Genomic DNA, 14,504 nt, shown 5'->3' on the forward strand with positions numbered 1-14,504 from the left:
CAAATTACTTCACGACGTTTCGATTGTTATTATCCACAATCATCTTCGGGTGATGACTCGGTCATCACCCAAAGTTATTCATTTGAATTCTTCTTCATCAATCTTTATTTCTTTTCTTTAGTTCTTTCAGGGATTTCAAATAATTTTGTATAACATAAGACAATGGAAATTCATCATGAAACATTGCCAATCACCTTCAAACAAAAGCCACTCTCCTGCAAATTGTACCTTCATACCTCACACCTGACACGATTTTGTAAAATAACATCTAATCCAAAGGAAACATTTTCGTTACTATGTAATCATAATCACCTAATGAAATGTGCTTCACATTATGTGTTTTACAAAATCATTTCGAGTCTAAAAACACAATTCTGTTTGAGGGGATCTTGAGGACGATCCTCCGGAGAAGGAACGGGACGAAATGGTTTTCTCACCTGCTAGTGAAAAGCACTTTATATCTGACAATTTTGCTGAGTGGTCGTAATGCATCATCGAGATGAATTTGTCACATCATGAGAGGGTATCACCTGATATATACTAAAATTAGATTTTCGTGACGATGATTAATTGTTAACATTATTAATGTATTTTGGTTGTCTGCATGGAGATTTATCTTACCCCGGAATGAATATATGAACATATTTATTCAAGGAAATAGTGACTTCATTGTTTTACTATTCGAACGTTTATTTTGGAATATTTTTGTCCCAGAGTTATACGACAGCATAAGTTAATTATTTGGTTATTGATTTTCATGAGACAAATTATAATTGGGATATTACAATATGAAATTGAGGGGGTAGCATATATACTACGGTCCTCAACGTGGACCTCAACTTTTTCATATAGAAGGATAGACTTATGGTTGCTCGAAAGAAACTATTTCAAATCGAAATTTTGTTTGAATTTTGTGATGTGTTCTCAAGATTATGTGACGTGATTTTGAGGTTTTGTCGAAAAGATCTATACCGAAATTTTCATAATTTATTAGGTTAGTGATGGGTCATATCCCATACGTTTTTGAAAAAAAAAGCTATTAGTCTTTCATTGCTCCCATGTTGTACGAAAAATTGGAAAAAACTTCGTAAGGAAGAAAGGAAGCAAATACCTATGTTCGAAGTGAACATCCTACAAAAATGTGTAGACCATGCTTAGAAGTTACTTGCAGATGCAAACAAAAAGCCCTCAAGAGAGCTTATGAATCATTTTTTGTTGGTCGATGAACTGATCCAAAAACTTCCTTCTGATTCCTTCAGTTTAGAAGAAGTTGGTTGAAAGTTTGCGTACAAAAAAAAATATCTAAAATTCAGTCATCTACATTTCAACGAATCCCATAAGAAAAGTAATATAAGTTTTTTTTGAAGGTGGTTGACAATGTTTCGTTGTGTATTTCATCAGATCGGACTTCCATTGTCTAATATAGGTAATATAAATCGATTTGAAATCCCTGAAAAAAAAATTGAGAAGATTAACGGAAAATAACAATTTTATTAAACACAGAACTGAAATAACAAAGAAATAACATACAAGCAAGAACCAAAAAATGAAAAATTCAAATATTAATTGAAGCTGAAAATTAAATATCATTTGGAGCTGAAAATTGAAAAATTAAAAAATATAATTGACAAAAAATAAAAAATTTAAATTAAGAGATTCCAAACCAAGTTACGTCACGACGTTTCGATTGTTAGTAACCATAATCACCTTCGGGTGATAACTGGACTTATTCCTTTGAGATCTGACTATTTATAGGTCATTCGAGTGCTTTCACATATCCTCTCTTCCCTCTCTCCGCTTCATTGGTTTTAGCGGGAGATGACCGTTTAAAGGTTTCCATATGTTACGTATTTCTACGCTAGCTTGACTTAATGCGTTCCAAGTGGTGTGGTGGGCCACACCACTTAGGCCACATGTGACCCATTGTACATCCTCCCGAGGAGTTGTCCTCCTAGGTCATCGTCCATCCATTCCTTTCCAGGAAGGTGGACAGGTATCTGGGAGACATCTCCTCTATATCGGCAGGTGTAGGCCAAGACTCGCCGAACACACACTCTCTTATTGACGATAACTCCGGGCACTCGCACAGGACATGCCTGACAGTCTCATCTTCCTGTTCACACATCCTGCATAGAGGTGTGTCCACTAGCCTCATATTATGGAGGTGTTTCCTTAGTTGACAGTGGCCAGTCAGAAATCCTACTGTTAGGCATAGATTTTTCCTGGTCATCGCCAGATATTTCTTCGGCGCCAGCGTCCCAGGGTCGCCCAAGGTAATCCTGGCAAGATTACATCCTTTGATTCCATCCCATCTCTTTAAGGATTGAGCATGGGTGTAACATTTGACTAGTTTCGCAATTGTCGAAGTCATCAGGCCGTACGTGCCACTGGGTCCTGAAATTCTTAGTCCAGCCGCTTCCTTGGCTAAAGAATCGGCAATGCAATTACCTTTACTCCTGTCGTTTTAACGCACCTCAGGATATTATCTACCGAGGCTTTGACTGAATCTTGGTGACACTCTAGTACTAGCCCTGAGGTTATACGGTGTCTGTTCCAAGCTAATAGGGCTTGTCTGCCGTCAGTGCAGAGTGTTATGTTTTTGCCAGAAATTCCTTTCCTAGTTATTTATTTTGTGGCGATTGAGATACCAGCCAGTTCTGTTTGAACCACGCTGGTATTTCTTCCCATTCACCACTTAATTCACAGACTTAGGGATCTGGAGTACACTTCACACCCTGAGCCTTCTTTGGTTTTTGAGCCGTCTGTATAAATCCGTATTGCATTTGTATCATCTGACTCTATGTTCTGTTTAATTTGTATTTTGTAGGGTTTATTAAACACAAACTTGGGTACAATGGCATCATTGGTTGCCTGCAGCAGAGGTTGCGCAATGAGCGCTTCCCGCCATAGGCCCAGCCTCAATTGACCCATTCCTACTTCGAGGTTCACACCAGCCGTGGGCAATCGTATCATGGCCATCAACGCAACCTCCTTAACGTACAGATCCAGAGGGGTCAGACCGGTGATTGATTCCATTGCCGCGGTTGGTGTTGTTCTCATGGCTCATGTGATGTTTAAAAAAGCCAGTCGCTGTATTTGATATAATTTTTGGCTGGCCGTTGCTTGTAGAACTTTCGGTCCCCATGCAATGGCTCCATACGTCAACATAGGTCCCATTATTGTAATGTAGATCCAGGTGACCACACAGGGTGAAAGACCCCATGCGCGTCCCACTGTCCTCCGACATTGCTCATAAGCCACGTATGCTATTTTTGCTCTACTCTGTAGATGAGAGTTCCATGAAACTTCCTGCCTAGGATAGTACCAAGGTATTTTACCTCTTCAGATAAGTTTAGTTTGCTTTTGAAGATTCCAGGAGGTTGAAAGACAGTTAAACTTCTTCTCCTGGTGAAAAGGACCATCTCAGTCTTCTTGGGATTGATCGACAGTGAGTGTTCCTTACACCATGTTTCTATTAATTTGAGCGCTCTATCGCACAGTGTGTTTACAAATTTTCGGGTGTGCAAGATAACTTTGTCATCTGCATATGCAATTGTGTAGAATCCATTTTTGTTAAGATGATTAATCAGGGTATCCAGAACTATGTTCCAGAGAAGGGGTGATAAGACCCCTTCCTGTGGACATCTCCTCATGACCAGTCCTTTCACTGTGATGTCTTCTACATTTATACTTATTGCTGTACTAGAGAGCATCTTGAGTATTCATTCTCCTTCTACCAGGGGTACATTCCTGTAGTGTAGTTGCTGGGTAATTGTTGGGAAGGTTGTTTTATCAAACGCTCCGTCGATATCTATGAATATATCCAGGATGGATTCTTTGTTGTCCAATGATCTCTCCATTCTGCCAACCACATGGTGAAGGGCCGAATCAGTGGACCTTCTCGGAGTATATGCATGTTGATTTGGATGAATGGAACTAAATGCGTTGTTGGATAACATATAGGCGGCTTCTTTGAATTTTCTCCTAAACCAATGTTGCTCTTTGTGGATGATTTCAGCTTTGAGTCCACTTGATGTTATGTTGATGATTCCAAACATACTCTGCTATTCCGGATTTGCTAGTTTCTCCTAGCTGTGTGTGTTTCTTGAGCTCAGCATTGCGAACTTCCAATGGCCTCTTAGATTCACCGATATATGATTCTCTAAAAAGTCACCAAGAGACCATTGGAAGTTCGCATTGCTGAGCACAAGAAACACAAACATCGAGGAGAAACCAGCAAATCCGGAATAGTAGAGCATGTTTGGACTCATCAACATAACATCAAGTGGACTCAAGCTGAAATCATGCACAAAGAGGAACACTGGTTCAGGAGAAAATTCAAAAAAGCCAACAATGCATTTAGTCAAGTTAGCGTAGAGATATGTAAACCTCTAATCAAGGGAAAAACAACCAACTCCCGCCAAACGGTCATCTCCCACTGAAACCAATGAAGTGGAGAGAAGGAAGAGGGGATAGGTGAAAGCACTCGAATGACCTATAAATAGTCAGATTTTGGAGAAATAAATACAGTTATCACCCGAAGACGATTGTTGATACTGACAATCGGAACGTCGTGACGTAACTTGGTTTGGAATCTTTTAATTTTAATTTTTCATTTTTTGTTAATAATATTCTTTGATTTTTTAATTTTCAGCTCTAATTAAAATTTGAATTTTTTATTTTTTGATTGTTGCTTGTATATTATTTCTTTGTAATTTCAGTTTTTTGTGAAATATAAGTTTTTGTTGCTGAAATGATTAGTTTGTGAAATTCATTGCCTCTGAATCATTGATCGACATAGATATTTGTTATTCTCAAGGAATTGAACAAATTACTTCATTACAATTTTTATGTATTTGCTGTAGTTGATAAATATTCGTGTTCAAAGTGTTGAAAATATATAAAATTTTTATAAATCCAACAAGTACTACGAAAATGTCACATAAGCTTCATTCCTAGAATGAATATGAACGTCGATGACTTGGGAAAATTTTTCCAACAGAAATATTAGGATGTTTCAGAAGTATCTCAGTCAATACATATTCAACTCAATCGAAATAAGCGCCACTGAAATCAGTGAACTTTTGCCAACGTAACACAACTCGATCAATTCCGTCAGCATGATAATTGGGTGCTCAGAATTCGATGAAGTCAACAAAGGCCGTTTTTTCCTGGTCCCGATTAGCGGAAGCTCTACCAGTGAGAAAGTGTTTGGAAATATAGAAGTCGGTTGGCTAGAGGTCTGGAGAGTATGGTGGATGAAGCAGAACTTCGATGACGCTCAGTTAGTTTGATATTTGGATGGTGATCGCAGGATTGCATATTTTCTATTGACCAGTGCTGGCTGCTGCTGATGCAATTTCTGGCACATTTCGTCGATAGACTCACACAATAGACTCTGGTGTGATGGTTTGGCCCGGTTGCAGAAAGTAATAGTGAATCACACCAGTCGCTGACGACCGTACAATAACTATGGTCTTTTTTGATGAATCTTCCTAACTTAAGACTAACTTAACACTAACACTAACTTAAGATGAGACCCAATTGACCACATGAGATACAATATGGCGAAGGCTTCAGATGCCTCAGAAATAATGAAACACTGTTGACAGTTTATATCAATTTATATCATATTTTTTCAGATGACACATTATTCTTATCAGTTTTTGAAAAGTTTAGATACTGAACTTCCTATTTTATGCACCGTAAACACATTCGTTTTTCTGAGAATCTTCGGAAAATACCCCTGTATAAAACATTGATGCATCAGAAAATTAACCGGTTTAATAACAGCGAATATATTTTTTTCAAGGTAATTACTCATATTTCATCATATCCACCAAACTGCTTATTATTCAAAAGTATCACCACGAGACTTCAAAAATTTTATGGTATTCATGAAGAAAATTTCCAAAAATATTCTCAGCTAAATGCATCAATATTAGAAAAAAAATCTTGATTCACAACTGTTGCCTGTATGTTTATTCTCAAAACTATATGTTGAAGCCTTCCAAATATTCAAGTACATGGTTTTTGATATTACTGATAGTAAAGCGACTGGCCTTGATCTTAAGCTGTTTCAAAATTCGCCTGACTAGACGTTGTCGAAAAGTAATTTTCGGCATTGTGGATTCCAGTGTGAGAATAGTGAGTGGTGTCTTTCCCAAAAAATCTTCTATGGAGTGGGACCCAAATTGTTCAGCTAGTAGATTTGCTTTTTCTATGGCCGTTATTGCAATTGAATCATCCGCTTGTGATAGTGATAGAATTGTGGATTCCATGAAGTTTTGAATAACAGCTTCATCACTGTTGAGGAAAATCTTTCTATCAAAAGTCGAACAACAAGATATTGAAATTGTTATTCAGCAATATCATGAGGGCAACTAGCTTGATGAAACCACTAGTTAGTAGGATGGGTGTTTTTTCTAAAACGGGTTGCTCTAGATATATTGCTCAAAAATAATAGAGTTGGACCCAGCCTTCGTAAAATTCAATCCACTTAGTGATAGATGAAGACTTGGCAGAATATGCAGGGATAGATGGTGACCCACATGGTTGATGATTTGTTAAGCCTGATTTGGGAGCTGAGTTTCCCTCTGATTCGAAATCATCCAGAGATAAAGTAGCACTCCGTAGAAATTAATATTGTGAGGACAGATTTGCTAAACCCTGAAACGATATTCACTTTGACTCAAGTGTTTCATATCCTCTACAACAGATATCTCACTAGTAAATTGCTTTCAATCATGTTCTTCTCCCATTAGCTGATAATACGCGAAGAAAAGGTCGAATTATTAATCGCTCAAGACTCTCAAACTCCCACGGCGTGCTAAAAGTTCGACGTCACGCACCAAATGGTTGAAGTTTCAATTTCATTACACAGTTTGTTTGAGAATCCAGAGGGATCAGGGTCATCTTGTTCGGGATTTGACATTGTTTGTTCTGGTTTTATACGTCTTTCAGTTGTAATACGAATTTATATGGGAGTTTATAGGCGCATAAGCCGAGGATATACCCCCATTATTCATTTTGCAATGGGATGAAAGTTTCTGTAGTTAGGTTAGCCGATTTGAGATTATGAGACTATGAGAATTCTGAAATTCGCTCACTCGGACAAGATAAGTTTTAATTGCGGAAATTTTATCGTACCATATGAACTGATACTCTTTCATACAGTGTTCCAAATAAAAGGGTATCATACAGTATGCGTCGCATTGAGCTTCCATTCCAGACGAAGGAAACTTTCAAAAACTCATTCTCATGAATGTGTAATATATCATTGCATTGGCATTTTGAAAATATTCATCAATATACAGCAGTGGTTCTCAACTTTATAGTCATGCGGGACCATTTGACAAAATTTATGTCAGGCCATGGACCACCAAGTTGGTTAATTAGTTTGTAGTTAATATAAAGTACCTTACGATAACTACAAATAAATACAGTACAGTACAGTAAGTGAATGAAATGGTTGTTCTAATTCATCTATAAATAAAATACGCTTAAAATTATTCAATACCCTTTAATCATTAGGTAAAATCTGTAACTGTAATAAAAATTGCATTATAAATTGATGCGATTTTTGTGGTTGCATACCCTTTACAAAATTCTGAATCCTTGGTTCAGTGTCACTTAAACTTAAACGCATATCAGCAGTGGCATCCAACCGATTTCGGTGCTATAAGAAGCGCCGAAAACATAGATGTGTCGAAGAAAATAAAGTTAGGTAACGAATAGCAATGTCTCGAAGTTTTGGTAAAGATATTGCCTTTCGGCTCCAAAATTCTTCAACATTAATTCCGGATTCGAATGTATCATCCAATAGCATATCAATTACTTCTTCTTGAACTCAATTACTTCTTCTTGAACTCCATCAGGCACCTCAGGAACGTTTACAATAAATGAATTGCGGATCAGTTTTTGAACAGTTTTATCTTCGCGGTCGGGAAAATAGCGATTGAATTGAATTTTTAAGTTTTTTAAATGTAATATGTTCTTTTGAATTTCCCCTGAAATTTCAGCAACTTGTCCATCAATGATTCGATCAAGCTTATCAAACAGAGAAAAGTTATTACTTTCGACCTTGATGATCCATAGCTCGATTTTAGCGATAAACTCACTGATTTTATATTCATAAGTAAAAATATTGCTCATGCCTTGCAACTTCAAATTTCCCGACCCTTGCAGGAGAAGGTTAAATTTGTTCAGTTGCGCAGAAAAATCGACCAAATAAGCAAAATGTATTTGAAATTTGGACTCGCAAAACTGATCAAACAACTCTTTGTTTTCCTTGTTAGTTAAAATATTTTTATCCCTCTCTTAGTTCGTACAACCTCAACAACATGTTTCCTCTGGAAAGTCAACGCACTTCCGTGTGGAAAAGCAAAGTTTCATGTTCAGAGTTCATATCAGAACACAATTGTTGGAAGAGACGAGTGTTGAATGCATTCTTTTTAATGAAATTTACTGGCCTACTGACTTGCTCATTATCGGTTGGACAAATTTGTTTCTTCCTCTGGTAAGATACGTATGATCCAGATTGAGAAGGTCAACTTTTTTTTGGAATACTGCAATATTCAGCTGTTCAAAGTATATTTGTCTCAGATCAAACGTTTTTGTCTCTTTATATACTTGATCACTGGAATATCTACTATTTTTATTCAGAATAATTTTCAAGAATCTTCTTTGGGATACTTCCAATGCATCAAGATGTGTTCTTGACACCCCGCCCCACCCGAGAATGCCGTATTTCAAGTGCGGTTCGACAAGACTTTTGTACAAAATGATTTTCTGATCTTGGTCCAAGTACTCCGTCACATACTTGAATCTATATAAGATGCATCGCAATTTTTTCAATATATAGCTAATATGCCGATCCCACCGAAGATGTGAATCTATGATGATTCCTAAATATTTAATTTTTTCTTTTGGTTTTATTGCACATTTTGTTAGAGTAATATCAAACGTAGGAAGAAATGCATCTTGACAGTTAAATGGTAGGTAGTGTGTCTTTTCGAAATTTATTGATAAGAGGTTATAGTCGAACCGCATTTTCAATTTATTGAGGTCTGTTTGAATTTTATTTTTCAGGTCATACCAGTTGTTGTCTGTATAAAAAAGAACAGTATCATCAGCAAAGCTTGTGATTTTTCCACTTTTTTCCGCACATAGTAGGTCGTTGAGGTATATTGTGAATAATATTGGTCCCAGTACCGTTCCTAGGGGTACTCCACATGTAATGGATTTTTTCCGACTCGTTTTCCCTTTGAACTTCAATATTTGCCGTCGGTCTGTTAGATAATTCTTTAATAATTCATATGATGAACCTCTTATTAGAATATTTTGAAAAAAAGAACTTGTTAGGCAATGCTCAATGTGGTTACAGACTGAGGAGATTTACTATCAGTGCAATCTGCGAAATGTATAAAAATATTCTAGAAGCTTTTGAGAAGCGTACATTCTACTGTGCGAAATTTTATGACATGTCCAAAGCGTTTAATATGGTGGACCACGGTGTATTTTTACAAAAATTAGAATATTAGAGGATCAGAGGAAAAGGTATTAATCTATTTATATACTACCTCGCAGGCCGCCAGCAACGTGTCAAATTCAACGGCGACACATCAAAACCTCTAAATGTAAATTATGGAGTACAACAGGGTTCAGTCCTGGGTCCTGTTTCAATTATTATTTACACTAATGATATGACTTTCAACGTAATGAATGTGACTTCTATAATGTACGCTGATGATGCAACTTCCTTCTTGAGTGACACTACGTCTCACAATCTACTTTCTAACGCTAATGCATCTGAAACCTTTTCAGCAAACTGGTATAGAAGCAATTATTCCACTATAAATGATAAAACCAAAACGTTAAATTCCGCAACTAAGAATAATATGAAAAATAATGAACCAGTCAAGCTTTTCGAAGTGTATTTTGATTAATCTCTGAATTTTTTTTTCACATATTCACAAATTATCAAAGCGACTATCCACGTGTATAAACATGATAAGACAACTTAGCAAGATAATAACAACGGATAACGACATTTTCCACAGCATAATGACATGTGGACTAATAGTTTGGGGTTCATCATGTTATCTACATGTAATATTTAAACTATAAAAAAAAGTAGTAATAATTATGGCATAGGCTAAATTCGACGATCATTGTAAACCTCTTTTGAAAAATTTCCGTATATTAACTCTGCGATCTTGCTTCATATATGAATGTCTGTGTTATTTTGAAAATGTAATAGATGAAAATGAACTGACTAAGCACGAGGACATACAGTACCATGATACCAGGGCCAAAACAAATGTAAGGCTACCCAAATATAGATTGAGTAAATCGCAAAACTCTTATTTATATATATTTTAGAAATTTTTTAACTTGTTACCATATGAGTTTCAGACTTTAGACATCAGTATGGATACTTTTGGAGTGAAAATTAAGAATATTCTTTTACAGAATGCCTTTTATACCTTCGAAAAATATTTTAATTATTTCGACTCATCAACAAATTTGTTGCGTTTGTTTGAAGGTGATTGACAATGTTTCATGATGAATTTCACTACTTCGGACTTCCATTGTCTAATATATAAAATGATTTGAAATCCCTGAGATACCTAAAAAAGAAGAATTGAAAAATGAATAGCTGAAAATGAAAATTATAGTGAGTAAAAACCTGAAATGAAATAACAGTGAAATAAAATACAAGTAAAAATAGAACAATTGAACAAAAATTAAATAAAAATGAAGAATTGAAAAAAGAAAATAAAAATACAAAGTTAAGAGATTCCAAGCAGCGTTAGTTCACGACGTTTCGATTGTTGGTATCTACAATCGTCTTCGGGTGATGACTGGACTTTCACTTATCCCCGCTTTCCATTTTCCGCTTCACTGGTTTAGTGAGAGATGACAGTTTGGCGGGAGTTGGCCATTTTTCGCTTGATGATGGGTTTCCATACATTGCGTATCTTTACGCTAGCTTGGCTGAATACGTTGTTGGACAACGAATTCAGCCAAGTGGAGGGTGATATGCATCTGCTGGAAAATTATTGAGCAGTATAGTATCAGAAAGTCTTACGTCAACTGAAATTCCATCAGAGAAAACTAAGTCCAAAATTTTATCTTTAACATTTTTAACATCATTATATTGCTGAAAGCCCATAAACGGGAGTTCGTCGGGCAGAAATTCTACACGCTGGTCAGGTAAATACTATGGAATCAAAACTTGTTCCTCATATGACCAAGTAACTCGGGGAAAGTTGAAGTCACCCACAATAATGAAATTTGCGCCTATGTGATGTCTTTTCACCTCGGTAATATGCTCAACAAATCTTTGATATGCATCGAGAGACGATTCAGGAACAAAGTAAACGACACACAATGCAATCGATTTGTTGTTGATCTTAAGTTTCACCCAGACATCTTCAAACAAATTAGAATCAGAAACTCTTATTTCTGTAGCGTTATAGGATGATTTAATTGCTATCATAACACCACATCCCTGCGTACAGTTAGTACTGTTGCAGTCACGATCATTTCTAAAAATAAGATATTGAGAGTTACTGATTTCTGAATTAGAAAAAGTATTATTCAGCCAGGATTCCGTAATTAAAATAATATCTGACTCGCTTATTAGGAGTGCTCTATTCAGATCATCCATTTTTGTTCTGAGACCTCGTATATTCTGATAATAACAAAAAAGGTTATCTTGTAACAAGTTTACCTTTCGCTTTTTCTTTGGGGATAACTCACGCAATATAGGAACATCATTGTTATTTTTGGTATGTATCACCTCAAATTGAAGTTTCTCTTTTCTACCTCTAAAAAAGTTGTCTGGGAATTAATAAGGCCAGTGTTATTAACATTCTCGCCCGCCTTGATAATTCTTACATCACTATCTCTATCTGGTACTATAGTACTTCTACTCAAGTCCATACAATCCCCATTATCTCCAATCTGCCCTGATGGCATTCTCTCATCAATATTGATTTTAATTGTTTTTAAAGCTAGATATATGTTTTTAGTCCCTAATATAAACCTTTCAACATTGTCACAAATACACATTTTGCTATTCAATATTTTTGGGTCTACTAGATAATGTATTGATGTACTTCTTTTTGAATTGCTATATCTACCTATATATCTATTTACATTATTTATAATTATTCTGTCGAGAGGGCAATTTTGTTCTATGATTATCAGCAGATTTGTGAATTTACTTATAGGTACTAAATTTCTCAAAGCTATTCATAATTTCTCAGCTATTCATGTTTTGATTCTTCTCTTTTAGGTATCTCAGGGATTTCAAATCAATTTATATATTAGACAATGTGAGTCCGAACTAGTGAAATTCAAATTTGTTGCGTGCCCAAAAATAGATATATTTTTATGCAACAATATTTATGTATTTATTGGACTGTATTGTGTCACATTGATTTTAATTTATATAATATTTTTCCCATTGACGTATGCGGATAGTATTTATGTATGCATCATTGCATGAATGAATTAAAAATAAAACTACTATTGTTCTAGTCAAGTCCTGTCAATTGATACCCATATCAAGGTAGTTGTGAAAAAAATGTAATTCGACATATTTTGCATCTGCGGTCATCTTGGATTTACAATGATACAGAATTTATTGAATTGTATCGTTATCAAAACTAAATATGCACCGAATATCCGATCAATCTGTCAACAGGAGGGTGGTCAAACTTCAATTACTAATACAACTACTAAACGTAGAGAGCAAGCTAAATAAAACCGTTTCAAACATGTGTCTCTTTCATCGAAGGTTTTTTTTCTAGAAGCCAATTTTTTTATATCACATAGTTCAATACACGATCCAGAAAAGACATACGTGAATTGAACTTATGTTAATATATTGCCAAACTGCTAATTAGCAAACTATAATGTTGTTTACTTGACCCTTGTTTTTCAATTGATGATTGCGGATGTTATGTTATTTTTTGATGAATGAAATCGTCTTCTTTAGTGATTTGACGTTTCTTATCAGAATGTGAAACATATTCCATTTGCAGTTGTGAATGGACAGCAAAAATGAAATTTCCAGTGAAATCATTGAAAAATACTGATTTTTATTTTTCATGAACGTTCTGTTTATATGCAATGTTTCTGGAATAGTTGTAACATATTTTTTTCCTCTTACAGGGTGACATTTCATCAAATATTCTTCAGATCATTTGAATACCATATTGAATATCTCACAATACAGCCCAGAATTTGAAAATTCTTCCTACAAATAAAGACTCACTGTCATTTTCAGGGAACTATGAACTTGGTGATTTCCACTATTCACAGTCAGCTTTTCATTGTTATGAAAAGTAACCTCTAGATTACAGCTCTCAAACAGTGAAATAGTTGTTGGAGAGCCACAACAAGCAATCTACTACAAAAAGAGTGGATCTGCCAACACTGAACACCGTGCTTCTCTCGTGTTATTTCGTCTCCAACTGCAGTGGATCGATTCACAATATTTTAAAATATGCGAGTGGTGGAAAGTTGAATTTGATGTTCATTAACGCTTCGCATTCAGAAATACTTCAAACTTGTCATTATCAAGAATACCTATTTGATTCGATTCTTCCTGGTATCTGAAATTCCATTTCAGATGGATTCGATTCACAAATACAGATTACACTGAGCGTATTGGTGTCTTTAATTATTATTAAGAAAATAATAATAACTGTTTAGTGCAGAAGAAATAGCGGAACAGAAATTTTAGTAGAAATTAAAAAAGTTTCACATTTTGTGAAATAACGCTTCCATCGATAAAAAGGAAAAATAAAGGAGTGACATAATTGAAGCTAACAAAGATGTCGTGTTGCTTTATAATCTAAGGAATAAATTGAATGTTCTTGAGAATTAAAAACCTCTTTTCCTTCCAGCCGATTTATTCACGCGATCGATTTCCGATTCTTTCATTCACAGTAACCATTCAGGTAATTACTTTGTCTTCTGAGACGGTTATGAAACATCAGCAGAATATTCGTGATTGAACAATGAGGACACGTGCAGTAGTTAGCTCTCGGGGGTATGAATAACAATGATTACTTATACACGAGTGAGCAGTCTTGTCTGACATTTCTTCGAAAGCTTTCGACATAATACTGAAAACTCCTTTGTTCATTTCATGTTTCAAAGTGTAATAAAATGAGACGAAGACATGAAAATATGAAAGGGGCTCATATTCCATATTCAGGTGCCAATTTGCTTATGTAATCGATGAGAAAACAATTTTTACGGAATGGTTAGTTTGATAAAGAAATTAATGAAGAATACAAAGTCACAGATTTTAAAAACACGTTTCTCTCAATCTCTACGGTACTCCGGTTAGACATTGTACCATGAAATTGTTCATGTATGAAATTGTTTGTAAATAATAATGATAATAATAACTTTATTCATTCATCTGTAAGGTTTCACACAACATAATAATAATAATAGTTGAATGAGGAAAAATGCAAAGT

General features: G+C 35.4%; 1 protein-coding gene across 5 annotated transcripts in view; it reads right to left on the reverse strand.

The window, feature by feature from the left end:
- LOC111505907 (uncharacterized) overlaps window positions 1-14,504 on the reverse strand; it is a 151,126-nt gene that overhangs the window by 6,452 nt on the left and 130,170 nt on the right. The gene's annotated exons all lie outside the window — the stretch shown is intronic.

Source organism: Leptinotarsa decemlineata, unplaced genomic scaffold (genome assembly GCF_025532065.1).
Source record: "Leptinotarsa decemlineata unplaced genomic scaffold, Ldec_3_MD MMD2_tig00001064_RagTag_RagTag, whole genome shotgun sequence".
Classification (NCBI taxonomy): domain Eukaryota; kingdom Metazoa; phylum Arthropoda; class Insecta; order Coleoptera; family Chrysomelidae; genus Leptinotarsa; species Leptinotarsa decemlineata.